This window comes from Hibiscus syriacus, unplaced genomic scaffold, assembly GCF_006381635.1.
Source record: "Hibiscus syriacus cultivar Baekdansim isolate YM2019G1 unplaced genomic scaffold, ASM638163v2 tig00004072_pilon, whole genome shotgun sequence".
NCBI lineage: Eukaryota > Viridiplantae > Streptophyta > Magnoliopsida > Malvales > Malvaceae > Hibiscus > Hibiscus syriacus.
In genome coordinates, this window is record NW_024061998.1 from 1174822 (window position 1) to 1202637 (window position 27816).

Sequence of the window (27816 nt, forward strand, 5' to 3'; positions counted from 1 at the left end):
ACTATATGTGCTGATGGAAAAGTTATTATGTGGTTTTAGCTGGCGAAGCTCCTGAAGTAAACCAAAGATGGGTTTTAGGAAAACAAGTCAAGAACTGTATCCCCAAAGAACTAGCCGGGGCTCTTGCAATTAGATTAAAAGGCTGTTGGCGGTGCATTTGATGAACGCTGCATTGAGTGTTGTGGCCAGGTGTGTGTAGACCTTCGGTGGCCTCGGCTTTTGCCTCCTCGTGTCTCGGCTCGCTTTTCAGTTTGGGTAAAATGGATTTGGTGCACGGGTATACCCCTTTGAATTGTTATCAGTCTGTATGTATGCAATGCAGTTGGAATGCTCAATGCTTGGCGATGAATCGGTCTTACACCCATGTAATGATCCTCACTTTACCTTGTCAAGGTCATATGTAAAGTGTACTGTCGGTGTATCTTTACTCTTTGGTTGTGTTGTAGTGTGTTGGTTGCTTTAGTTTGAACAATGTAGGTGTATTGTGTAACTGTTTATGTTTTAAATAAAGTTTATGGGTACTCTTTTTCCCTTCTCGATTGAGCCTGGGAAGTTTTTAACGAGCACTTTCATTAATAATATATATATCATACAAAAACTAAAATTTAGTTTATTTTTTAAAATTTGATCTTTAAACAAATCCGTTAATTTCTATGAAAAGGCTTTGTTATGATTCAAGAAAATGTAGTGGGTCGAAATGTTGTTTTTTTTTTCCACCGCCGGCAATTCGATGATCCTTCGTTTACATATAATCATAATTTCGAGACACAAATTTCCCTCTTATCAAAAGAAATTAAAAAACTGCGTTATGATCATTAAATAGATGACCAAAAACACGTATATGATCACCTAATATAATGGATTTACAACTAGCGATGAGGTAATCGTTCATGTTTCAGTCGTGTTTTGGTAGATCAAGTAAAATTGGATACATGTCGTGTCAGGTCATTTTGATGGTTGGACTCGGATCAGGTCGGGTTCAAGTCAAATCAGGTTCAGGTCATTTTCAAGTTGATTTGACATTAGATTCAGTTCGGGTTCAGGTCGGGTTAATTTCAGTTCGGGTTCAGGTCGGGTTAATTTCAGTTCAGATCGATGTCAGTTCAGGTCAAAACGGTTCAGCTCCGAAACATTTAAACACCAGGTTAATTCAGGTTCAGATAGACTTCAGTTAGATCTCATTCAGATCGGGTGACATGATTGGCAGATAAAATTTAGGTCGGATCTTTAACGGATACAGATTGACTTCAGGTCAGGTCATTTTTATTTTTGGATTAATTATTTTTCTTCTTTCGTGAACGTTGAATTGCAATTAGTAATTGTATATGATTTAGAGTAAATTACTAAAAATATAGATAATTATGGATCAAATTTGATAAAAATATAATTTTAAGGATTAAATTAAACCAATATGAAATTACAAGTAAAAATTTAAATAAATTAAACAATATGCATCGATGAGGGACAAAATCGAAATAATTTTAAAATGTGAGGTTGAAAATAATATAAAAAGGACTAAATTATACCCATTTAAAAAGTTATGGAACAATTACAAAAATATAAATAAGTATGGGCCAATTTCATATGCAAATATAAATTTAAGGATTAAATTGAATAAATATAAAATTATAAATAAAAATTTAAATAAATTAAAGAACACAAAGAGATCAAATTAAAATAATTGTAAAATGTAAAGAAAATATGTAAAATGAACTAAATTACATTCATTACAAAAGTTAAGAAAAAATGAAACAATGATAATATATATATATATATATATATATATATATATATATATATAAATTATATAAGAAATATATATATATAGTATATATATAAACTATATGATTTATATATAGTTTATAATAATAAACTATATAATTTATATATAGTATATATAATTTATAATTATACCTAGTATATATATTAATATCAGCTATATATAATCAGCTATATATATAAATTATATATACTATATAGTTGATATTAATATATATATACTATGTATAATTATAAATTATATATACTATCTATAAATTATATAGTTTAGTAATATAAACTCTATATATAAAATAATAGACTATATAAATTATATATAAACTATATAAACTGTATAGTTTATATTTATACACTATATATAATTATAAATTATATAAACTATATTTTATATATAAACTATAGTCTATATATAAACTATAGAGTTTTACATAGTTGTATATAAGTATAAACTATATGGCTTATATATAGTTTATATTAATATATATATACTATGTATAAATTATATAGTTTATTAATATAAACTATATATAAGCCATATAGTTTATACTTATATACAACTATGTAAAACTCTATAGTTTATATATATAGTATATATGGTTTAGGGTTAATTTATACAATTATATATAGTTTATATATAAACAATATAGTTTATACATAGTAGTATATAAACTATATATAAACCATATATACTATGTATCATAAGGTGCATCATTGGTAGGAAACATGATGTATGATAAATGATAAAAAAAATCTATAACTTGGATTTTGTTCAAGGTAAAGTGGATAACATGAATTTGGTTGGTAAGAATGAGAACCATGAAATGATTCACTAATTTCATTATCAATTGTAGCTGAACTTTATTTTATTTATAATATTATTTATTCATTTTGTCAAGGAATATATTCTTTTTTTATTTTATTTATAATATTATTTATTTATTCTTTATATTATAGATTAGATAAAATTTTATAGTTTCATAGTAAATAGACAAAATACATATACTATTATAGTATTATAAAGTGAATTCCTATCTTATACAAAATTTATATAATAATAAATAAGCATATAATTATGATACTTAATATTAATATAAAAATTTAATTTAAAATTAATCACATTAATTTTAGATATGAGAAAAACTCAATTCAAATTTATATTAATTTAATTTTAAAATAACGCTAATAAATAATTTAATTAATTCAAATTTAAGTAACTAATTTTAAACAAAACTATTACGATATTATTAATGATATATATTTATAATCCAGTTTTAAGAATTAAATTAGAACAATTCATTTATTTAATTTTATATTCCATATAATTTAAAGTTTGTTACGGCGTTGTTACGTAACGGTTTTTTGATCGCAACAATCATGATGCGGTTCCCTTATCGTATTGCGCCGTGGTAACCTTAAAAAATGTTATGATACAGATATTATGCTGCGTTGCGGCCGCAATTTAGTACTATGGGTCGGCTACGACCGGAGCCCGTGACAATGATCCGAGCGTGGACTTGTTGAAGAGGTTTGAGACGTGGGCCTGCTTGGTAGATTGGTGAATGCGTGAGGGTGGCGGTTGAAGACGTTGTTTGGCTTCCATGGACACTTGCCATAAGGAATAGAGAGAAAGGAATAGGGAAATTTTTGACCTTTGAATTAAATCTACCGTTAAATGATTTTGATTGAAAGCAGCCGAAATATTTCGTTTTGCCAGTGACCCGCTATTAAAAAAAAAAAGCTTTGCGGCGGAGGAGAGAAAAATGCAAAAGTTTTATAGGGAAACAAAATAAAAGGGAAACATTTTAGCTATGGGTGAATTCTTTATATATTGTTTATTTATGTTTGTTTATTAGGTTGACAAATGAGTACAGATAAATATTTTTACGTTTATTTAAATAAACGAATATAAATAAATATGTGTTCGGTTCATTTATGTTTACAAACAAATTTATTTATTGACTTATTTATAAGTTTATTTATCGACTTATTTATAAGCTCGTTTATTCGATTAGATTCTCATTTTCTTTTTTATATTTTAAATATTAGTGAAGATAAGAGACTAAATTAAACATAAAGTGAACTTTAACTTCAAACTATGAAGCCTAAAGAACTTAAGGACTACCGACACAATTCATCATTTTCTTTGATTTGTAAATAAAACGGTAAAAAGAGATTGTTGGTTGAAGAATATATTCGCAGACGTTAAACGAATATATTCACAAACGTTAAGCGTACACGTTCACAAACACCAAATAAATGAATATAAAAATATAAAAAAATTAACGAACATGAAGACGATACTGAAAATTTAAATGAACACAAACAAAACATAAACGGATTCAAAAATAGACAAATAAACACAAAAATAGTTTTATTTGTGCAAACTTGATTCATCTACACTCTTTCATCTTCATACATAGTTTAGGACAACCAGTTAGTATAATGCTAAAAAGGCATAAACCGATTGTAACTGAAAACTTTAAAAAAAACGTAACTTTTAGAATAAATTGAGTAACATTTTAGGTTAAAATCAAAAGTACTATGTTTTACAAAACAACTCAGGTAAATTGTATAACTATTTTGGGAGTAACATAAAAAGTTACCATCAAGATATTCTCAATTGCAACTAAAATTATTATCGATTGTATAACTTTTTAGAGTACACATATAACATTTTAAGTTTAACTCCACCGCAATGTAAAATTCTCGGTTGTAGTTGAAATTATTACCAGTTGTATAACTTTTTAATTTAAACAAGATAATATTTTTAGTTAAAATCTACTCCAAATTAATCTTAAGTTAAACGGTGGCACAATAGTATTTTTCCCATATTTTAGCACCGTAATACATATAAATTTTTATTTCAATTCCTTTAATATTTTCTCAAACAATTTAAGTTAGGGTAAACGACACAATTAATCACCAATTTGTTAACTTTTTATTTTAGTCATCAAACTAATTTTAATTTTTTTTAAAAATAATAACAATGTTATTATTAATATTTTTATTTAGAAACATAAAATATATACACATGGCACCTGCTTATAAAAAATAATCAAAATATAAAAGTATGGAGACTCAAAATTTTAATATCTCTCGTAAGAGGTTCCCACACTTAACCACTAGCTAAACCAACAGTTTATTAACATTTCGTCAAAATTTATATTTAATTAAGCAAAAATATATATTTAAATTAATTACTAAAAAACAATGAAAAATAAATTTAGCATCAATTTTGAAAATTGTTGAAAACGAAAGTCTGAATTTAGAACAACAATGGTAGTCCATCCTAAAATTTTTAAATTATCATATATTTTAAAAATATTTATGTATTTTTTATTGATAATATGTTTTACGCCCATAGAATTTTATAAGTTCATCTCATCCTAAAATTTTAAAAATCCATCTATCCTAACGTAAAATCCTACATCTGTCACTGCTTACATGAAATGATGATCTTCGACGGCCAAAAATGAAATCAATCGAGCTCTAGACGTAGTATTTATCATATTAATGCATGCCTTTGTAATCGAGCAAGAGTGTTGTAGGTGCTAAAGAAAGCACAATGGTAAAATGCAACCATATCTGCTCCCACAAAAGCTGCCACTGACTGGTTCTGAGATGTATGCGCAATATCAGTTGGTGCCTCATTCTGCTATTGAATAACCAAAATTGAAGCTTGTTGATGATGAACATTAAACAAATTCATAAAAGAAGAGGCGAATACCTTGAAGCTAATGCCAAAGGCAACAAAGCTTTTGGCTTCAACTGTAAATGTGGCGGAGGCCTTATTATTGATGGAGTTCAGATACCAAACAACTGATGCTTACATGCATGAATTGCACGTAATACGCCTCATGCGAAAAACATGAACAGAGATGGATTAACTCGATATTTTTTCATCACAAACTTTATGCCTTCTGTTTTTACGCAAAAACCTTACTATATAAAACCCTTTTTTATCAATCAAACTAAAACCACATAAGCTAAAATTGGTCCCCAAAGATGGCAGCAAATTGGGTTCTCTCCACCTTACTATTGCACTGTGTTTAGCGACTTCCTATGGTAAGAGGACCGGTGTCTCCGCCATGGACGACAGAGTCGAAAAAGATGTGTTCCAGCCGAGCAGCGGTTCCATGTACGAAAACGATCTCGGCTCTTTAACCCATGCTGATCCTGAACCTATGGTCGCCGATGTCCCTCTCCCTCCTCCCATCTATGAAAGAAGTCCTTACTGTTCCAGCTGCGACGGTGTCAATATCATCGGTGGCTGTTGCGGTGGCAGCTGCAATTATGATGCGGTTTCGGGGTAGGGATTGGTTCAGCTAATCTCAATGGACTCAAACAATCGATTAGGGACCTTACCCTGAAACTTGATGCCAATGGTTTATTAGGGCAAAAGAAGGGGATGAATATTCATGCTATGGCACCGGGATCTTTATAGATTTATATATAGATTATATAATCTATGGTTTCTATAGGAACTGAAAATAAAGCATTAATCACACAGCTATGATTGGATTCCAATGTGATAGCTGTTTTTATTATACGAGTAAGGGAAATTTAAATTACGCTTATGGATTAGAGATATTATCAGGGAAAAGTATTCACTCTCATTAGGGTTTAATACAAATTTTATTTACTTCTAATGATTTGTTTAAAAATTGGTTGAATATATGATAATTTTTATAGTTGAAAAAATTCACACTATTTATCAAATAATGACCCTAAATATTATACATAGTAAATAATGTTTTATAATCATATTAAAAGTTCAATCAATCAATTTTATAATATTCTAAACTCGATTCATTGTAACGCTGAGCTTACTATGTTATATTTAGACCCTTTAAACTACCTAACAACTTTATCATAAAATTTTTCGGTGAACAAATCTAATATGACAATTCAAAAGATAAAATTATCTATAAAATGAGTTTGGTAAAGTATTTAGTACAATATGGAGCTCTAATACAAACTTGTTCAAAACAAAATAATCCACAAGTTATTACAAATTCAAAATCATGAATGACAGTAAATAAATATTACATGGATACACATATCTTCTAAAAAGATCAATCTTATACCCTTACATCGGTGGTGTTGGAATTCCTTGTCGACTGTGCTCCCTTGATCGAACAACATACTAATCTAAAAGGATAAAAAAATTGAATACTATGCTTTGCAAGTTTAGTAATACACAACTATTTCATAATAGTACATACAAAACACAAATATAAACAAGCAAGAAAACATGAATTTAACGCATGATGAAACTGGTCATGTAAAAGAAAGATCCTATCCTTTATCAATGGTACCCGAACCCAGAGTCACCTCGATTCTTAATGAAAAATTCCAAGCCTTGCATTTCCTCTTTTAATTACTCGCTCTATCGGGATTTAACAAGTATGTCTTACATATAAAGGCCACACATATCATATATGGGTGAATATCATACAAATCATATTGAGTGAACGTCACACATGTTTTATAATTGAGTTAATACCATACATGATTATATGTTACGAGAGAATGCGACAAAAGCCTTATTGAGTTAGTAATCTCATTTGTATTCCATTACAAGTCGTTTTACTCATCATTAGCTATTCTGCAATTTCTTCTTATTTAATGATTTAGCCAAATTTTTCCAGTAGGTATCGATACTCTCTCAGAGGTATTGATAGTCACTCATATGGTATCGATAAGTTAGGGAGGTATTGATACCAAAAATTGCTTCAAAGTTCAATCATTATTAATACTCACCTAAAGGTATCTATATTCAACTCCATGGTATCAATATCCATGGAGGTATCAATACTAAAAATTAGTTTGAAGTTATCCAATATCGATATCATATGAAAAATATCGATACGACAAGCCTAATTTACCTAAATTCTTTCATGGACTCCAAAGGGTATTAATACTACAAAAACATTATCGATACCGAAATGTAGAAATCACCTCCCAAAATTTAAGAATTCACCCTATCATGATTCTAAACATCCCATTTGAACCTAAATCTATTCGTAAGGCCACACACTATCCATGCATCATTTAGCATCAATTACAATCATTTCTAATGTCAAATTTGTCCCAAGTAAATCAAATCATGCATCTAACTATAGCACACACTTTAAACATACATTTTAACACACAAGACATTACATTTATGATTCTTATGAAGTCTACTAAGAAAAGGGTGTATTACCTTGCACAAAAACAATCAAATAAGGTCATTTGATATCTATTTTAAGATTTTTCCTCACCTTTGATGCACTTCAACCTCCCTGGCTAATAAATTAATAATCAAATGAAAACATAAGACAATAAAAAAGTGAATGGAAGATAAAATGCAACTTAAAATTCTTAAATCTTCCCTAATTCCCCTTCAAAACATAAATAAATTTATATCTTATTTTGAAGCTTGAGATGTGAGTATTAAGATTCTTACCTTCAAACTTTATTCCACAAACACCAAAGCCTTTGAATGAAAGAGAAGATAAAGGAAGAAGAGACAAAGGAGTAGGAAAATAAGTGTATGGGGATGAGGTCGCTTGGCTAAAATTGTAACACCCCAAAATTTTGGTTAGTGACCAAAATGTAAAATTTGAAAGTTTATTGGCTAAAGTATAAAGTTTGGGAAAACTTAGGGACTAAAATGTTAATTTTCAAAAGTTTAGGGACCAAATATGTACTTGTTAAAAGTTAGGTGTTTTTGACCCCATAAACAAATAGTTCACTCTCAAGAATGAAGTTTTGGTGGGAATCATATTTTTTATCTGGAATTTATGTTAAAAGTTGTAAAGTGTTAAAGTCCGATAAAATTCGATAAATCGGATCGAACATAAATTTTGAGAAATTTTGAAGAATATTAAATTAAGCTTAAAAATATTATTTCCACCTTTTAAAATGATGGAAAATAATATGAACCATTGGATTTGAGAATTAATTTCCATGTTCAATTTGGACATTTGGATAAAAATGGCAAGATTGAAATTCTTGGAAAGTTGCATGGATAAAGTTGTCAAGGGTATAATATTTTGTTCATCTTTGACTTTGGAAGATCATAACCAACATATGGCTTGGTATGAATGTAATTATCAAATTTCATTAATGGTTAAATAGTCATTTCCTAATTAAAAGAATTTTAAATTCATTTAAGCTTAATAAATGAAAAGTTAACATGAAATTAACTAGAAATTTCCTGAAAACAAGATCTTCTTCAACCTCCGTTTCGTGCTCCTCATAACCTAGGTAAGAGAAATTTTACTTTTCATTTATGAGCAATTTCCTTTGGAATTTGGATCGAACCGTGAAATAAAAAATTGTTCTATTCGAAGAGCTCTATCATCTGGTTCCATTATTGCATGCTAATCTTGCTTGATTGTCAAGTTCCCAAATTTTATGGTTTATGTTCATGTTAGGGTTTTATGAATTGATGATAGATTTTGAGGTTGTTAAGGCAGTAAAATAGTTTCCAAGCTTGTTTGATGATCAAAACCACCTAGAAATGCTAATTGATTTTTGATCTAAACCCTAAATTAAGGGAAGTTTGTGATTTTATGAATTTGAGTTAGGGGGTTTGATTGTACATGTTTTAAAATATTGAATAGAGGTTGATTTCATGCTTCAATCAAATTGAAATCAAGTGAAATCATGAAACCCTACCCCCTTAACATTCGGCCTAACATTTTGGAAGTGAGAAAAATTGTGGAAAAATTATAGAAGGGTTATAAATGATGTAAGAAGGATCCTACAAGCTTTAGAAAGCTATTTGGACCAATTTATAATTTTGAGAAAGTTGGAGGACCTATTTGAAAATTTTGAAAATTTATGCGATTGATGTGTACTTATTCACATGAAGTACTATGCTGGAAATTAATGTTAGAGTGATGAATTTGGTGTTAGAACATGAAATTTGACTATTTAGGGAAGTTGTCAAAGTTTGAGTAATAAATGGCAAATATTGAGAAAGTTAGTGACTTAAGTGGTAATAATAGAATTTTTGAGGTATTGGGCTAGAAATTAGATGCTGGAAATTTAATTAAGTTGTTTGAGAGTTGAATTGAAGTGAAATGGAAAAGGAGTATTTAGAATAAAATGGAAAAGTTGAGATGAATTCTAAAAGAATTCATAATTAGTAGTTAAAATAGAAAGTTGAAAACGTTATGTGAATTTGGATAAAAAGGGACTTGAATGGTCAACTTGAAGTGTTAAAGTTAATATTTATGTTGTGACATGGAATAAGTATCGAATGAGCATCGAAAGATTTTTAGGAATTTATTTTCTATTGTGCCTATGTTAGTGAGATTCTAAAATGGTTTGAAATGTAAATTGTAACACCCCGAATATCAGGTTATAATTATTGGGCTAACCCGAGATGAGCCTTGGTTTAATTCCATATCTCTTAGGAAGCCTTGACCCAAATTAAAGAGGATTTGGGCTTGAGGTAAGCCCAATAGAGATTAAAAATGGTGTTTTTAGTTTGCAACCAAAATTAGGATGACCAAAAGAGCAATTGTACCATTGAGGATTTCAAAAGCTGAAAACAATTTATGAACAGTGATCTCGCGTTTGATTTCTTTGCCCCTCTTTTCTTCATATTTGTCTTCGCTCCCAAACTCTTTATATCTTCTTAATTTTCTTCCTCAACTCTCTAAGTAAAGGTGTGAGCTTTAGTTCCCTTCATGCATTTTCCAGTAACATCAAGGTAAGAAACAAATTCAGCAATCCACGATCTTTCTTTTAAGCTCTTAAACCACTCATTTCACCATAGTTCTCAAAAACGAGTTTTAGAATGGTTTAAGAAATTAAATGGTTCCAATTCGTTTCTCAAATATTTATAGCCTTAGGAAGTGTTTTAAAACCCTCCTTAACCCCTAACAATAATTAGTATTCCTTGCAATTGGTTTTGTTTAGTGCAAGATGTTGGAGAAGGCTGCAAAGCTAGGGAAAAAAAAACTTACTTTGGGCTGAGTCTTTGACGTTTCCAGTAACTTAACATCAAAGGTAACTCACTTTTGACTCAACTATACCATGTTTAAGTCATTTAGATGAAACGTAGTAGGTTGCATGAGCTTGAAGCACTCCCATGTTAGATTTTATGTTTTAGAGTTATAAATAGGTTTAAAGCCCTATTTATGATCCTTTGTATCTACATAAAACATTAATAATGTTTGTAGACCTCACTAAGGTCTTTGGGATAGAAGAATAAGAGTTTTTGCACTTATTTTGTGCTCTCTCTAGGTTGAGTTTCGAAACTAGAAGGATAATATCAAAACTTGTTCTTATTCTCGGGCAAACTCATGAGTTTCTGGGCAAGAGTATCGATACTCTTTCAAAAGTATCGATACTTTGGGTCATAGTTTCGAAACTCCCAAAAAGTATCAAAACTAAGTGGTCTAGAATGTTTAAAAGTATCGATACTTGTAGAAAGTATCGAAACTTTTGCATCGATACTTTCAGTCTTTTTTGTACAAAATGGCCAGTTTTTAAGGGAATTAGACTTAAGGTACCCCAACACTTCATTTTATCCTCAAATAAGACTTCAAGCAAGAACAATAATTAATATCAGAATAGTAGAAACATAATATAGGTAGGTTTACATAAAACTAGCCTTGTTTGATGCTCGGTAAATAATCAGGACACTCGAGTTCCTTTTAGTAGAAATACAATAGTCAGTGGATCCAAGTCAGTGCCACGACACTTCAGCAGCCGACTGGGCACAAGATACCCCAAGACTTGACAGAGTAAGTCGGTGGGTGTACATTTTCGATGCAGAATTCTATATCTCACCTAGGAGTTCCCGATTATGCTTTGGCAATGTTAGAGAGGTGCGTGAGCTCCAAGATGCAGAATCCCTGAGCCACACCATGATGCCAGCCACAGGTTAGTAGTACAATATTTAGCATGCTCAGACTTGTGCTACTTTTCATTTCATCCAGTGAATGCATATAGTATAGTACAGTTTTTAGTGAGGCATTGAGCTCGTAAGCTCAACGTCCGGAATATATTTTCGTGCGCAGGTTCTTAGGGGTAGATTGTTGGTAGCTATCGCCATCAGATATTTCGGTGCAGTAGAGCAGATTTCCAAAGACCTTTCAGAGTACGTTTTGAGTCATCTTTAGAGGACATGTACTGTTATAGACCTTGTTATGTATTTAATCGTAACTCTTGTTGAAACTCATTATTTGTATTATTTTGCGGATGCATTTTTGGAGCTCCCCATAAATTGTAAACCCAAATTTTATTATATTTTTATATCATATCATGGATGATTAAATTTTAGAAATTTACAAGTAGTTTTAAAAGAAAAAAATTTGGGTCACTATTTCAGTGGTCCTGTGTAACATTGTAATCCATAGATCTTCGGGTCGAACTGGATTAGAGTGTTACATACATGTTTTGTAAATTATGTTCATTAGTTTGTGTGCTTGAAATCAAGATCAAGTAATGTTAAAGCTAAGGAGAGCTTAAGAATGAAATGTGAATTTCTAAGGAAAGTTGCAAGCTAAGGACTCCAGGTGAGTGCATGTTTAATTTGTATTTATGATATCCCGTAAAAATTGGCTTGCGATGAGCCAGTGACGGAGTTACTATGGTAAGAAGTGACTCCTAAATGTTATAAAATTTTGTAATTCATATACATATTTTCATTTGGTATGGTAATAGAATTAGTGAATAAGCTGAAAATATACATTTGTGAAATCTGCCCAGATTTGTGTTCTGAACAGTAAGTTTAGAAAATCACAATAAATTCTATAGAAATGATTAGGGGATTATTTTTATTCTGTTGGATTTTTATATCATTCTAGTTTTTTAAAAACAAACGGATACTTATTTCAAGAAGTATACAAAAAGATATGAATTTTTAATCGATGATAGGTCAAAAAATAAGACAACAGAGTCTGCTCAAAATAGCTTCTGTAAGTCAACTTTGAAAATTCACTATACATTGTACAAGATGAACTAGAAGGAGTACCTTATATGGTCAGATTTGTATTCGAATCTAGTTTCCATTTGTATAAACAAAATATTTTAAGTACGTAGATTAATTCAAAATAGTATTTCTTTAAAGGTAGTGCAAACTGTCAACATATGAAACTTGTCATAAATTATATTTCATGTTACTCCTATTATATGTTGTTATAAATGTTTGAAATGAGTCAACTTTGTTACATTTGGCATGATAGTTAAGATTATTATTTCATGAAGAATATGATGTTTTATGTTCAAAAAAGGTAATTGATGATGATATGATATAAATGTTATGCGGAAATAAAATGTTTAGGGTGAACTGCCCATTATGTTATGATATGAAAAGTCATTTATATTGATATATTGATATCTTTGATATTCAATAACATATAATAATTAATGGAAAATCCCATTGTATGTTGTATTGAGAGTCGTACGTACACTTGGCATGCTAGAATTGAGTAAGTTCAAGTTAAGTCAAGTTATGGTACATTCGTGTACATTATGTATGGAACTACTGGTGCATATATATTTTTTTGCACTTGGAGTGCATCTTATGATGATGATTGGCACCGTGAAGTGCCTAGTGTGTACATTATGTATGACTCGTGTATCTTGCATTCTCATAAATATGTATTGGGCTATGAACTTGAAAATAAGCTATATCTGAAATTAAGTTATGAATCTAAAATAAGTTATGAGTCCGAAAACAAGTTTCTGAATCTGAGAATGTTCTGAAATATGAAAGTACGGATTGTAAAAATGAAATGCGAAAGTGAATATGATAGTGAAAAAGAAATGAGATATGAAAGTTTTGTATTGTATATGAATGAAAAAGAATGATATGACTATTATGTATGATATTGTTTATCATGGTTTGATATGATTATTATGTATTGTTTATCATGGTTTTGATAAAGTCATGAGATATGATTTTTAGGTCCTTGATGAGGAAAAATGGTTTGAATAAATTGGTTTGGTTATTTAGTGATTTTATTGGAATTTAAGTTAACGTATTAAATTGATATGATATTATTAAGTTTTATATAGTGAATATGTTGTTAAGATGTTTGATATTTATATCACTTTAGTTTGTTTATATTGTCTCACTAAGTGTATATTTAGCGTGTGATGATTTTCACGCATAGATAAAGAAGAGAAAGTGAAGTAATGAGTTGAGTAGGCATCAATCAATAAAGAAAAGTTACAGGTATAAGTAATGACATCTTACTATTTTAAATTTTCTAGATGGCATGTATACGAATAAGAAAAGTCAAATATATGTTATTATAGATATAAATATGAATTTAAATTTTGTGTTTTAGATAAAATATATATATATATATATATATATATATATATATTGATAGAGTAAAGAAATATTTTAAATTAGACAGTTTATCTTATGATATAGAACATTATAAAACTACCTAGTTGTTGCCTGAAACTGATATTGATTTGGAGGTTTAAATACTATAATATGATTTTACGTGATTACATTATTGATTGGAAGGATTGAATTCGATAAATTTTAAAAGTTCAAAATTGTATTGGATTTTCAACCTTAGACTATATGTAAAGCTATGTAACATCTTTGACTCGTATTCGGGCGTATATGGGTTAAGGTGTTACAAAAATGTTCCCTACTCCACGCCTAAAACCATTTAAAATCAGACAAATGTGATGTTTTCCTTCAAGGGGAAATTACACCTTTAGTCTCCGGCATCTCACCCATATTCAAGATTACGCCATAAAAAGATGAATTGGGTTCAATTCTTCTCTCAGTTAGGCCTAATCCCTAAATAGCAAGCTAAGACTACCTTAAATTACCCTTTATTTACTCGGGTCGACTCTCAAACATTAATTCGAGATTTTTGGATCGTTACAACCTTCGATTCCTAATTCAATGATCAAGTCAATCGGTTTAACAATAATTTATTAAATAATTTTTAATTAATTTATTGTTGTTTAAAAGATATATTATTATCCTTAATATTATTGATTTATTCTAAAATAATCACTTCAATATTATTTACTGTTAATTTGATGACATGGAATATTAACAAAAAATAATATTTTATTTTGACCATTAGTTATAATTAAAATGTCGAATTTGATCCTAGTTTAAAAAAATAATCATCAATCTTTACGTGTTATAATAATATAATCATAATTTTAGAAATACAAACAAATTCTAAAAAAATATTTACTATAAAAATTAGAAATACATTTATAAATATTTTATACATATGTGTAAAACTAAAATGATTTTATATTGTGTAAGTGAATCTCAACTATAATATATATATATATATATATATTAGTTTCAAAATCGTTCTTGTCAATCTTCTTAAAATCAAAACTTAATTTTTTATACAAGTTCTTCAATTTATTCAAAACTCATACTTCAATTTTCAAATAATAATAATAATATTAATAATAAAATGACGTTTGATTCTTGAACATTTCAATGAAAAATAATTTTTGAGAATGTGTTACGAATATGACCGCCAAGAAAGTAGCACTACAAAATTCGGTACATATGAGAAAATGTTAATTAAGTTTCTAATAAAATGTTAATAAAATTAAATTAATATATTTAACATTTATTTAAATTATAATATTATTAATGTGTTTAAATTGTATAGAAATCATACATAAAATATTCTTCATGCAAAGAAATGGAAAGAGATAGATTACTTGATTTTTCTATTTGTTTTCATCACAATTTTTATGCCTTCTTGTTTAACGCAAAAACTTTACTATATAAATCCTTTTATCAATCAAACTAAAATCACACAAGCTTAATTCCTCCCAAGATGGCAGCAAATTGTGTTCTCTTAGCCTTACTATTCTCACTATGCTTAGTGAGGATCGGTGTCTCGTCCATGACGACAGGGTCGAGAAAGATGTGTCTCGGTCAAGCAGCGGTTTCATACACGAACCAATTGTAGGTTGATGGTCCCAATGTCGGTACTGGATATCAACATCGACCCTTGTGCGGCAGCTGCAGTTGTGGATGCGGCCACCCTTGCAACCCCTGCAATGATATAGGTATGGAGTTGGTATGCATGAACTCAAACAAACAATTAGGACCTTACCGTGAAACTTGAGGCTAATATTATATAAATAAAATCTAAATCATGCTTTGATTGAAATAAAAATGGGGAGATTATTTAAACACTCGTTGAAGTTTAATAAGTTTTTTTTAGTGAAAAGAGAAGGCAAAGGCCTAATAGTTTTTTATTCATTCCTATATTTTGAAAATTTCTTATTTAATCTTATAATAAACAATACTTACTAAAGGAAAATGTACCAAACCTCTTATCATTTATTCTATTAAATGATTTTTTTAAATATGAATTTACTTTTCACGATTACTCACTAATTCTATTTTATTTAGGTTTAATACATGTTTTGCCCCATGCGCTATAAACGAACTCTATGTATCAAAAAAAAATCTCAGTTTCACCCTTTAAAAATTTTATTATTGGTTATTAATACACACACTAATAGTATATGGTGATTGTAAAATAATATCTATACATATTTTTTTTTTAATTATTGACAACTTATACACAACATATAGACACAACTACTCAAAATCATATCTTTTAAAAAGCGTGTTTGGTTATAAAATAAAAAAAATACTTTCAGAAAAATAAAACAAAAATAAGTGAAAACATAAAAAAATCTTCTTAGTTTTTTCATTAAAATTGTTTTAAAATTTTGAAAAAATAGGAAAAATACAATATCTATATTTTTAAATTAACTTACACTGGTTCAAATACTTTTAATAACAATTTTTTAATTTAATGATATATGAAACCCTCAAACTTTTTCAAAATAATAATAATGTAGTCCCTAAACTTCTTTTACACTCACTATGATCCTTAAACTAATATTTTTAATAATATAGTTTTTTAATTTTTTATATTTAATGTATTAAATATCTTAATAATTTTTTATATTTTAAATTTAAATTTATATAATGAATTTTTTATAATTATATTTTAATTTAATTATTGTTCATTTTATTCTAAAAATTAGATACCAAATATTTTTATTGTTTTGATTTTTAAATTTAAATTTTCATTTACATTAATCAAACATGTTTTCTATTTTTTAAAAAATTGAAAATATAAATTATTTTATGAAATATAAAAATACTTTCTAAGACCATACAACCCTTATAGTTTTAGAATTTATTTGTAAACCCCTCAAACTCGATACGATCTGAGGTGTCACATTAGAACCACCGGAGCGACCCACGGTAAAAATGATGAAATTTTTAATTTTTTTATTAAACCATTTAAAATCGTAAAACAATTTATAAATGAAAACACAATTTCATAAATCGTTCATAAATTCAGTAATGCATAATTATCAAAAACAAGTTTCAGACACTGATATAAAATAGACTGTGACCCACATACTCCTTAATTATATATGTATCACACTCTCAAGCAGCGCCAAAAGAACTCTCATAATGGTGTCGATAACTGCACATGATCGATCTTTAATATGAAATGGTGAGAACAGAGTGAGCTTTGGGAATGCTCAGTAATACAGAATACCATATGAATGCTAAAACAAGCATATATATGAAAAACATGAAATTTCCTTAGTTATTCAAGCATATAAAAGTCCTAGTGATGAGTCAAGATTTCACTATTAAATCTTCAAGCATAACTGTCAGGAAATTTATAGTTAAGAGGAAACGTTTAGAGAGATAGATTCAGGAGATCGATATAGGACGTCTAATTTGTTCCCACAAAACCAGAATAAATGTAAACATAGTTTTAAAAAAACAGTAGTAGATTATCTGAGTAAAACAAGTTTTTAAAATCACTGTAACACCCTCCAACTTAAGACTCCATATGTAGTTCCCTAGAACTGCATCCATAAAGACTTACCCTAGGCCCATTGGGCGTAACCAACCTAAGGGAGCACATTGGGTCCATAAAGACTTACCCTAGTCGAAGCATAGGAGCCACCTGATGGGAGTGCCCCCAGGTCCATAAGGACTTACCCTAAGCACAAAGTAGATGAGCCACCCTAAGGGAGTACCTTAGGGTCCGTAAGGTCTTACGAATGAGCACATAGGGCCAGAAGCCCACCTCAGGGTCGCCTTATGTCCATAAAGATTTACTAGCTTGATCGGGGCTAAACCTACAAAACTCTATAATAGATCCCAGATAATACCCCAATATAAAACAGGTTAACCAGTAAACAAAAAATCATCATTTAGGAGTCTAATGTATCCAGTATAAAAAAACAGAGATCAGAATACATAGATCAGGAATCATGTTTTTATTTAAAATAACAAAGTCAGATTTTTTTTATAAATTAGAGAAAACATTTTTGTGCATAGGGAACACACTAAAGAATCAATACATTTTCGGAGGCATTTGATGGTTATCAAGAACGAAAAACATGAAACTTATATAAATTGAATTGATTTCAAGAACAAGGTCCCTATTAAAAGGGATCAATTACTAACGAGTCTACTTAGACATTTAAAATTGATACTTCAAGACTATTTTGAGTGAAGGGTTGAAATGTAGCATTATCTCTAGGAATAGGATTACCAATGTAAAATTACCTGACACATTACTAGGATGTTGCATTGTTGTGTTTGGTTTGTTTAGCAGGAATGTCGATTACATTATTTGGTTAAAAGAATAAAAATTACTGGAATGTATATTTTACCAAATTGTCCTTGTTATATATTTATTTTTTAAACAAGTTGAATTCTAAATATTCAAATGAAAATATTTGTATAAAAGATCATAGAAAATATATAATTTTATTATTTTTAATTTATATATTTTCTTTATAAAATTTAAATTCATAAAACTTATATAATTTTTTTACAAAATTTAAAAGATAAATGAGTTTAATGAAAGGGTTTAATTTTATTTTAACCCTTGAACTTCATACAAAATTCTAATTGTGGATTTTTTGTAAATCCAAAAGTTTAAGGATAAATTTGCAATTTACCCTTCATAGAATTTTTTTATTCAACGGTTAGGAGAAAGATATTTTTGAAAAAAATGTTTTAAGGGCATTTTAGTCCAAACTCATGGGAAATGATTAATACCTAAGGGATTGAGGGGAATGACATTCCCGATAATAAGCCCCCAAAATGCCACTATTGGGAATGGCTTATTACCCCTATTAAGAATCTTTGCAATCCAAACATAGGTATCACATTACCGAAAAAACTTTTCCCCCAGGTAATCTTCTTTCCCCCATCCAAACGCACCCTTAAGATTCATGTGCATCAAGAAGGTATTCAAGAACCTTTACATCAAAATAAATTTATATTCAGATATATCCAGAAGTAGTTAGGATTCATATAGATATATCAGGATGAATTCCATTACTCAGTCTATTAGGGCATTTTTGACATTTTGATTCCCGGAGAATTCTTTGTAACTTAATCCAATAATGGTAAACAATGATTTATGATATCCATGATTTATATTAAATTATCTGAATTTCTAGTCAGATCAGACTAATCAAATCCCAACAATGTAATACACACCAATAATTTAGATCGAGACTTTTCACGAATATTCTCTTCTTAATACTGACTTCACTAACTGAATCGATCACCTTTAGAATTATCATAGATCGATTCTCGAGGATACGAATAGGCATTCTGATGCTATTATTATTTTTGGATTGTATTAGTATCAAGAATGTTAGCCATGTCTGGGTCGTGCTCCATAACCTTTAAGGACGATACAACATTTAAGTTTATTGGTGTTTCTAGAATTTATCCAAATACATTCACTTATTCCAAGTCATTAGGATATTTAGGTCTCTTCAACACTCGAGGTTACTTCTATCATCTTAGAGTTAAGGTTTTTTGGTTCTTTCAGGGTTTAGGGGTATTTTGGTTATTTGAATATTAGAAGTTATTTTAGTTATTTCGTAGCTTGAGGATATTTCGGTGATTCTATTCAATCTAAACATATGTACTTTTTTTGGTAATTTGATCAACTATATGCTTTCAGTGTTATTTCACTTTTAGTGGTAATCTTGATAATTTTACAATACGAGGACATTTTTGTAATTTTACTTCATAGGGATATTTTTGTAATTTCTTAACCAAGTATTTAAAGAAATTTATCAAAAATTATGTATCCTGAGATCAATTTATTTACTAATTAATCATTGAACTTAGAATTATTTATGATCGATCTTTTAATTTCTTATGCAAGCCATCTGAGTCTTATACAGTGTTCTGCCTTTATTCTATATTCAGTTCGAGTCCAACAATAATTAAATACAATTAATTGACCAATCATTTTCATTCATGCATTTACCAATTATCAATGAGTTTCGAAAAGCGTACAAAAAGATAGTAAAGTATTACCTCGATTTTTGAGCCACATTGGTCGGGCAATTAATCTCTATTCAATTGCTCTCGAACTTGAATTAAATGTCCCATAAAAAGACAGATATAAGGCAAAACAATTCATGTCATAAAAACTTAATTAGAAAAAACATATCAAATCAGAGGATAAAATGCGGAAAAATAGCTTATCGAATTTGAATTTGGCAAAACGAACTCTGGAATCGGACTCATGACGTCAAAAACATAATATATGACTTTTTAAAAAAATAACTTTTTGGTCAAAGTCAACGGTCAACCCTAGTCAAAGTCAAAGTCAATGGTCAGTTTACTGGTTAACGGTTCAGTCAATGTCAATGGTCTGAGTTGACTCAGTGAGTCGATTCTAGTTTAACCCGGTTTAACCTAATCAGACCATTTAACTCGATTTTCAACCAATCTTGAGCTGGCCGAGCAGCCCCACACGCATGAGAAGTGCGTGGAGTCGCGTGCGGTGGCCAAACGGGAGCTGGAGCAAGCCAATTGTGCCAAAGGCATTCCTCCAACATAATTAACTCAAAATAGCTCAAATAACTAGCCAAATCATGCGAAATATTCGAAGGAAGTGGTTGAAAACTTAACTAGCAGTAAACGGAGAAATTAAAGACAGTAAAGTGACCCATTGATTGATTTTTGATCGCACGACAGCAGGGAGTCAAGAAGTGAGGGCGATGAGGTGAACCAACGTCGGGATCAACCGGAAAATGAAGAAATATAACGACGATCGACTTGGGTTCCAGCAGGTTTTGAAGGTTTTTTCACGGTAATCGAAGCTAATTTTTGGTGAGATGGACCTTGGACTTTGATCAGGTTGTCCTGGCGTTTCTCTTGGTGAAGGTGGTGACATTCACCGTTGAACAATTGCAGAGATCATAGGTAAAAAGCGACGAACGAGTTTCTAAAATTTTACGACGAACTGTAACACCCCCAACCCGTACCCGACCCGAATACGAGTCTGAAGTGTCACATTGACTTTTCGAAGCTCGTAAATTTATAAAAAACCTTAGAAAATTTAAATTTCTATTTACACAAAAGCCATATTTATATAAGTGAGTACAACACATTACAAAATTGATCAGAGCAAGCGTAAATTACACTTTTGTACATGCCAAAACTATTAACTCTACCAAAATACATATTATGAATTTACTTCTGATCTGATCTTTGAGTGAAGATATGCTACCCTGCAAATTCATATCCTTGATCCTCTTGCTCTTCGGAACCTACGTGTAAAAATGCTTACACGCTAAGTCATAGACTTAGTGAGGCATTATAAAATATATAATACAATTATAACATGTAACAATGTATACATACTATATTCTAACATGTTATCCACACTCACTCCATTTCATCACATAAGATAAAATTATCTCAAATTACGTATCAAAAAATAAATATATATGCATAGATCATTATTAATCTATTCACCTATCAACCACATATTCTTATACCTTAATAACATATATATATTCTTAACATATATTGATCATTACCTTTTTATTAGTTCATATGCATACATGATTCAATACAAGCAATGGTAACATGATAACATACCATCATACAAACTCTTTTCATATCTTTTATAAGCCCATGTACATTACTGAGAACTCAAGGTATATGAGTACTATGAGGTTGTGCACCCATATGTTGTCACCACAGCTCGTATGAATGTCCCGAAGAACCTATGCAGAGGTCATAAAGAACCTCGGTAACTGTTCATAGGTCCTGAAGAACCTAGGTAAACTGTCCATATGTCCCAAAGGACATAGGTAATCATGTCCATATGTCTTGAAAGACATAGGTAACCCTCGACTCTTGGCATGCCAACTATACCTATAGCTCTCGTACCATATAACATGAGAATTCTCTTATAATCACATGTTCCTTCTCTTCTATCACATACCCCATGTATGTGTAAACATCTTTCTTTTATCATATAACATACAACACATATATATGTAATCACGTATATTATGTATCGTAGTTTATATTATTCCACCTATGTTCATATAACCAATCATGACATATCTTATTCACACATGTTCTCCTATACATCACATAACATACAATTCATTATGTCAATAACATATGACTTATGTAAACACACACACACACACACACACATATATATATATATATATCGTTTATACCAGTTCCTATACTCTATCACACTAGTATATAAATATATATATATATACATATATATATATTATATATATATACAATATATATTCATATATTTCATATTCTTAGTTTTTCACTTTCTTATGAAACCATTTATACTCATTTACTATTATACTAACTTGTACTCATGTATATCATATAACATATGCAATAACCATTAACATACATACATCATGCCAAACATATACTCCTATTATGAGTTCATACATCTTATTCTAGGAAATAGACTTATCGCAAGTCTTATTTCCATAAAACATCATGTAATAACTAACATGCACTCACCTTAGCGTTGCTTGCTTTGATTTGATCCTAATTCTTCGATTGTTCCGAAATGGAATTACGTTCTATATCTACATAATAATACATTTTAAGGCAATTATTAGATACCTATACCTTGTAATTTGATACTAAAAAATTAAACGAACTTAATAAATCATTATTCACATTTTTCCTTTAGGGGTATCGATACCCTTCTTAGGGTATTGGTACCATCATTGCATTATATTAGTTTTTCATTCAAGAGGGTATCAATACCTTACTGGTGGGTATCGATACCCTCATTACATTCTGTGATTTTTTCTGTTTGAGAGGGTATCGGTATCATTTTCTTAACATGTTCTAAATTAGATTCTATCACTTCCTATTTTTTTAATTCAATGGATTACAAGTCAAATTTAACTTATCAATTCTTCTTCAAGATTTCACTTAAAAACTCCCAATCTTGAATCAATATTACCTTTTTCATCTTGTAGTTTTAATATAACTTAAGCTTTCCTTAAGCTTAAGTTTCATCTAATGATTAAAACCCAAACTTAATTTCAACTAAAACCAACTAATAAGAAATCTCACCTTAACAAGTTGGAGTCCATGGCCGGAAGAAGGAAGAAGAAGAAAACTCTTGATACCTTGATATTTTTCTTCCTCCTCCACGTGGAACCAAATATATATATATATATATATATATATATATATATATATATATATATATATATCATCTCTCAATTAAATTATTTTTCCTATTAAATGACCATTTTGTCCTTCAATTCTTCCCTCTTTATAATTAAATCCTACACAACATTTTCATATAAATTTCCAAAATTTTCAATTTATCTACTTTGACCAATATATTTTGAAATATTTCAATTTAGTCACTAGCTTGATATGGAGGATGTTAGAAATCTCCATTCCTTTAAGAAAATTTGTCCCTGAATTTTCACTGTACTAATAGATTAAACTACTATCTACAAGTCTCTTATTCATATTCACATACTACTTCTTTAGTTAATCTCTCGAGTTATCATAACCTGACTTCCATTACCTTTTTCCCTTACACATCCATATCATATAACATAACAGACGTGTCCTTCACTACCTGAACCGAATGAAAACATTTCCTCAATTATACTTTTAACTTCCTTTATATATATAACTAAATCCTTATCTTTGTGACTATAACCTTTACTCTTCATCATACTTGATGAAAACATATTCTTTTCCAAATCAAATAATCTTTCCACAATACTTTCTACCATTTCCTTACTTACTTATCAAACCTATAACTCACACTTTACACCCTTTTCCAATTAATTTCTCTATCTATTTAATTCTTCATAAATCACTATCTTCTTGTCTCATAGATTATATCTTTTTCCTTATGCTTCCATAATCCTTATTCAATCAAAACATATTTATCCCTTTTTCATCCTAAACTTTTCGGTAAATCTTTAACTTTCGTCGAACATACAAATCCTTTAACTTTAATACATTTGCTATCACATTACTTTGTTATTCAACCCAATTCTCTAAAGCAAAATATAAACCTTCATCAAATCATCCATATATATATCCTTTCTAATCAAATAACTCATCCTTTATTTACTTAACTTATTAAACTTTCCTTTTTACTCATCCCTAATACAATTTCCTTGATTCATATTCAAACATTCCATCTACCTTTATCTTTTAAACTACTCACTAATATACACACATTCTTAAACTCTTCCAAAACCATATCATCATCACTAAAAAACAATAAAATCTTTAAACACTATAATTTTCAATATATCTGAACTAATTAACTTTACCCTTTCCACTCTACAATCAACATTTGCATATGAGCTATATATAACTAATCGCTTTCCAATATTACTTCAAATCCCTCGAAGAGTAAGTCCATCAGATTAGCAGGGAATTTAATTCCCTGAATCCAAACAGAACACCCTTAACATATCTTATTTACTCGTACACTATGCCCTAACGGATTTGTATCTACAATATTACGACAAATAACTTCTAACTATATTCTCAATTCTCTCACCAATTTACTACTTGTATATGCATATACAAGACCATATCAACAAATATCATAACGTATTTACCATACAATAGAAAGATACATGTTATCATCTCTAAATCATCACAGTATGCATTGGTCTGGAGGTTATATATTCTAGTAGTGGAGCGTATTTCCTGTTGAGTAGAAGATTCTGGTTGACTTTTATCTCTTCTTCTACCTCTTCCTCTCTGTGATATCGAAACATATCGTTCTGACTGTACAAACTCTCCTATTCCCAATGGACACTCTTTCATAAAATGTTCTGTTTCCCCACATCGGAAACAGGCTCCGGATTTAACTCTACATGTTCCACCATGATATCTTTCACAAGTCTGGCGGTGTCTCTGTTGTGCTCTGTCATCACCAGACCTTACCGATTGAGTCTGTCCCACTCTCATCTGATTTGATCCCCTAGCGGAGAATGCCATCAATTCAGACCTTACTTGAGATCGAAATCAGAATCCCTGCCTCTCATGGGTGGTGTAGAACTTGATGAAATCCCAATTCTTTTAGATGATTGGGCTCTTTACTCCCCAAATCATTCATTTTGAGCTCTCTCTAGAGCTTTAGCACGGTTTTATTACCTCTTGAAACGAGGACATATTTAACACGATTAACATTTCTTTAAGCTTTGGGTGCAAGCCCTCAATAAACCACTCACACGCATCTTTTTATGTATGCATCAATTATGCTACAAAGCGACTTAATTTGTTGAACTCATACTCATACACATACACTGTGTGATTCATTTGCTTCAGATTCAGGAACTCTTGCTTTATTTGTTTGATGAACTGATATTCTATGTACTTATGTTTAAACTCTTCAAGAAACAAAAACCATGTCACCCGATCACTAATCATCATTAACGTGACATTCGTCCACCAAATTTTCGTTTACCCACGCAGTAAGGAGACTATTATGTCTAACTTTTTCATATCAGAATAATGAAGTCCCTCTAACATTATCTTAACATCGTTGAGCAAAGGTCTGCAACAACTGGACCTTCCTCGGCTTCTCCTTTGAATTTAGGAGCTCCTAATCTCTTTAATTCCTTTGCAAAATTCATCTTATGAGTTGAGGAGGCAGAAGGTTGGAAACGCATCAATACCGTATCCAACGTCCAAAAGAACATATCTTGATTACCTACAGGCACTCCAGAGGGTGCCTGTTCTTCACCTTGCCTGGCCAGGACATGTGAATTACTGCTCTCAACTAATCTATTATCTCCCGCTTCACTTCGGGAGCTATCTTGTCCGGACATCTATTAAGATATGATCAAATAACTCTATTAGCATAACAGAAGACTTATTAGTCATGTCAGATCAAAAGTTATCACTACTATGTTGGCCTGTACACATCTACAGACACTCTAGACTCGGGTTTACGCCTAGAATCGGCTAAACCTGGCTCTAATACCATTAAATGTAACACCCTCAACCCGAACCAGACCTGGATATGAGTCCGAAGTGTCACATTGACTTTTCGAAGCTCGTACATTTATAAAAAAACCATAGAAAATTTATATTTATATTTACACAAAAGTTATATTTATATAAGTGAGTACAACACATTACAAAATTGATCAGAGCAAGCGTAAATTACACTTTTGTACATGCAAACACTATTAACTCTACCAAAATACATACTATGAATTTACCTCTGATCTGATCTTTGAGTAAAGATATGCTACTCTGCAAATTCATATCCTTGATCCTCTTGCTCTTCGAAACCTACGTGTAAAAACGCTTACATGCTAAGTCATAGACTTAGTGAGGCATTAAAAAATATATAATACAATTATAACATGTAACAATGTACACATACTATATTCTAACATGTTATCTACACTCACTCCATTTTATCACATAAGATAAAATCATCTCAAATTACGTATTAAGAAATAAATACATATGCATAGATCATTATTAATCTCCTCACCTATCAACCATATATTCTTATACCTTCAAAACATATATATATTCTTAACATATATTGATCATTACCTTTTTATTAGTTCATATGCATACATGATTCAATACAAGCAATGGTAACATGATAACATACCATCATACAAACTCTTTGCATATATTTTATAAGCTCATGTACATTACTGAGAACTCAAGGTATATGAGTACTATGAGGTTGTGCACCCATATGCTGTCACCACAGCTCGTATAAATGTCCCGAAGGACCTATCAAAAGGTCATAAAGAACCTCGACAACTGTCCATAGTTCCCGAAGAACCTAGGTAAACTGTTCATATGTCCCGAATGACATAGGTAATCATGTCCATATGTCTCGAAAGACATAGGTAACCCTCAACTCTTGGCATGCCAACTATACCTATAGCTCTCGTACCATATAACATGGGCATTCTCTTATAATCACATATTTCTTCTCTTATAATCACATGTTCCTTCTCTTCTATCACATACCCTATATATGTGTAAACATCTTTCTTTTATCATATAACATACAACACATATACATGTAATCACGTATATCATGTCTCATAGTTTATATTATTCCACCTATGTTCATGAACCAATCATGACTATCTTGTTTCACATATGTTCTCCTATACATCACATAACATACCATTCATTAGGTCAATAACATATGACTTATGTAAACACACACACACACACACACACAATATATATATTATATATATATATATATATATATATATATATATATATTCATACAAAATAAACACATACAATAACATATAACTTATATAACACTTTCATATATTCTCATAGTTTATTTCACTTTCTTATGAAACCATTTATACTCATTTACTATTATACTAACTTGTACTCATGTATATTATATAACATATGCAAAAACCATTAACATGCATACATCATGTCAAACATATTCTCCTATTATGAGTTCATACATCCTATTCTTGGAAATAGACTTATCGCAAGTTTATTTCCATGAAACATCATGAAATAACAAACATGCACTCACCTTAGCCTTGCTTGCTTTGATTTGATCCTAATTCTTCGATTGTTCCGGAATGGAATTACGTTCTATATCTACATAATAATATATTTTAAGGCAATTATTAGATACCTATACCTTGTAATTCGATACTAACAAATTAAACGAACTTAATAAATCA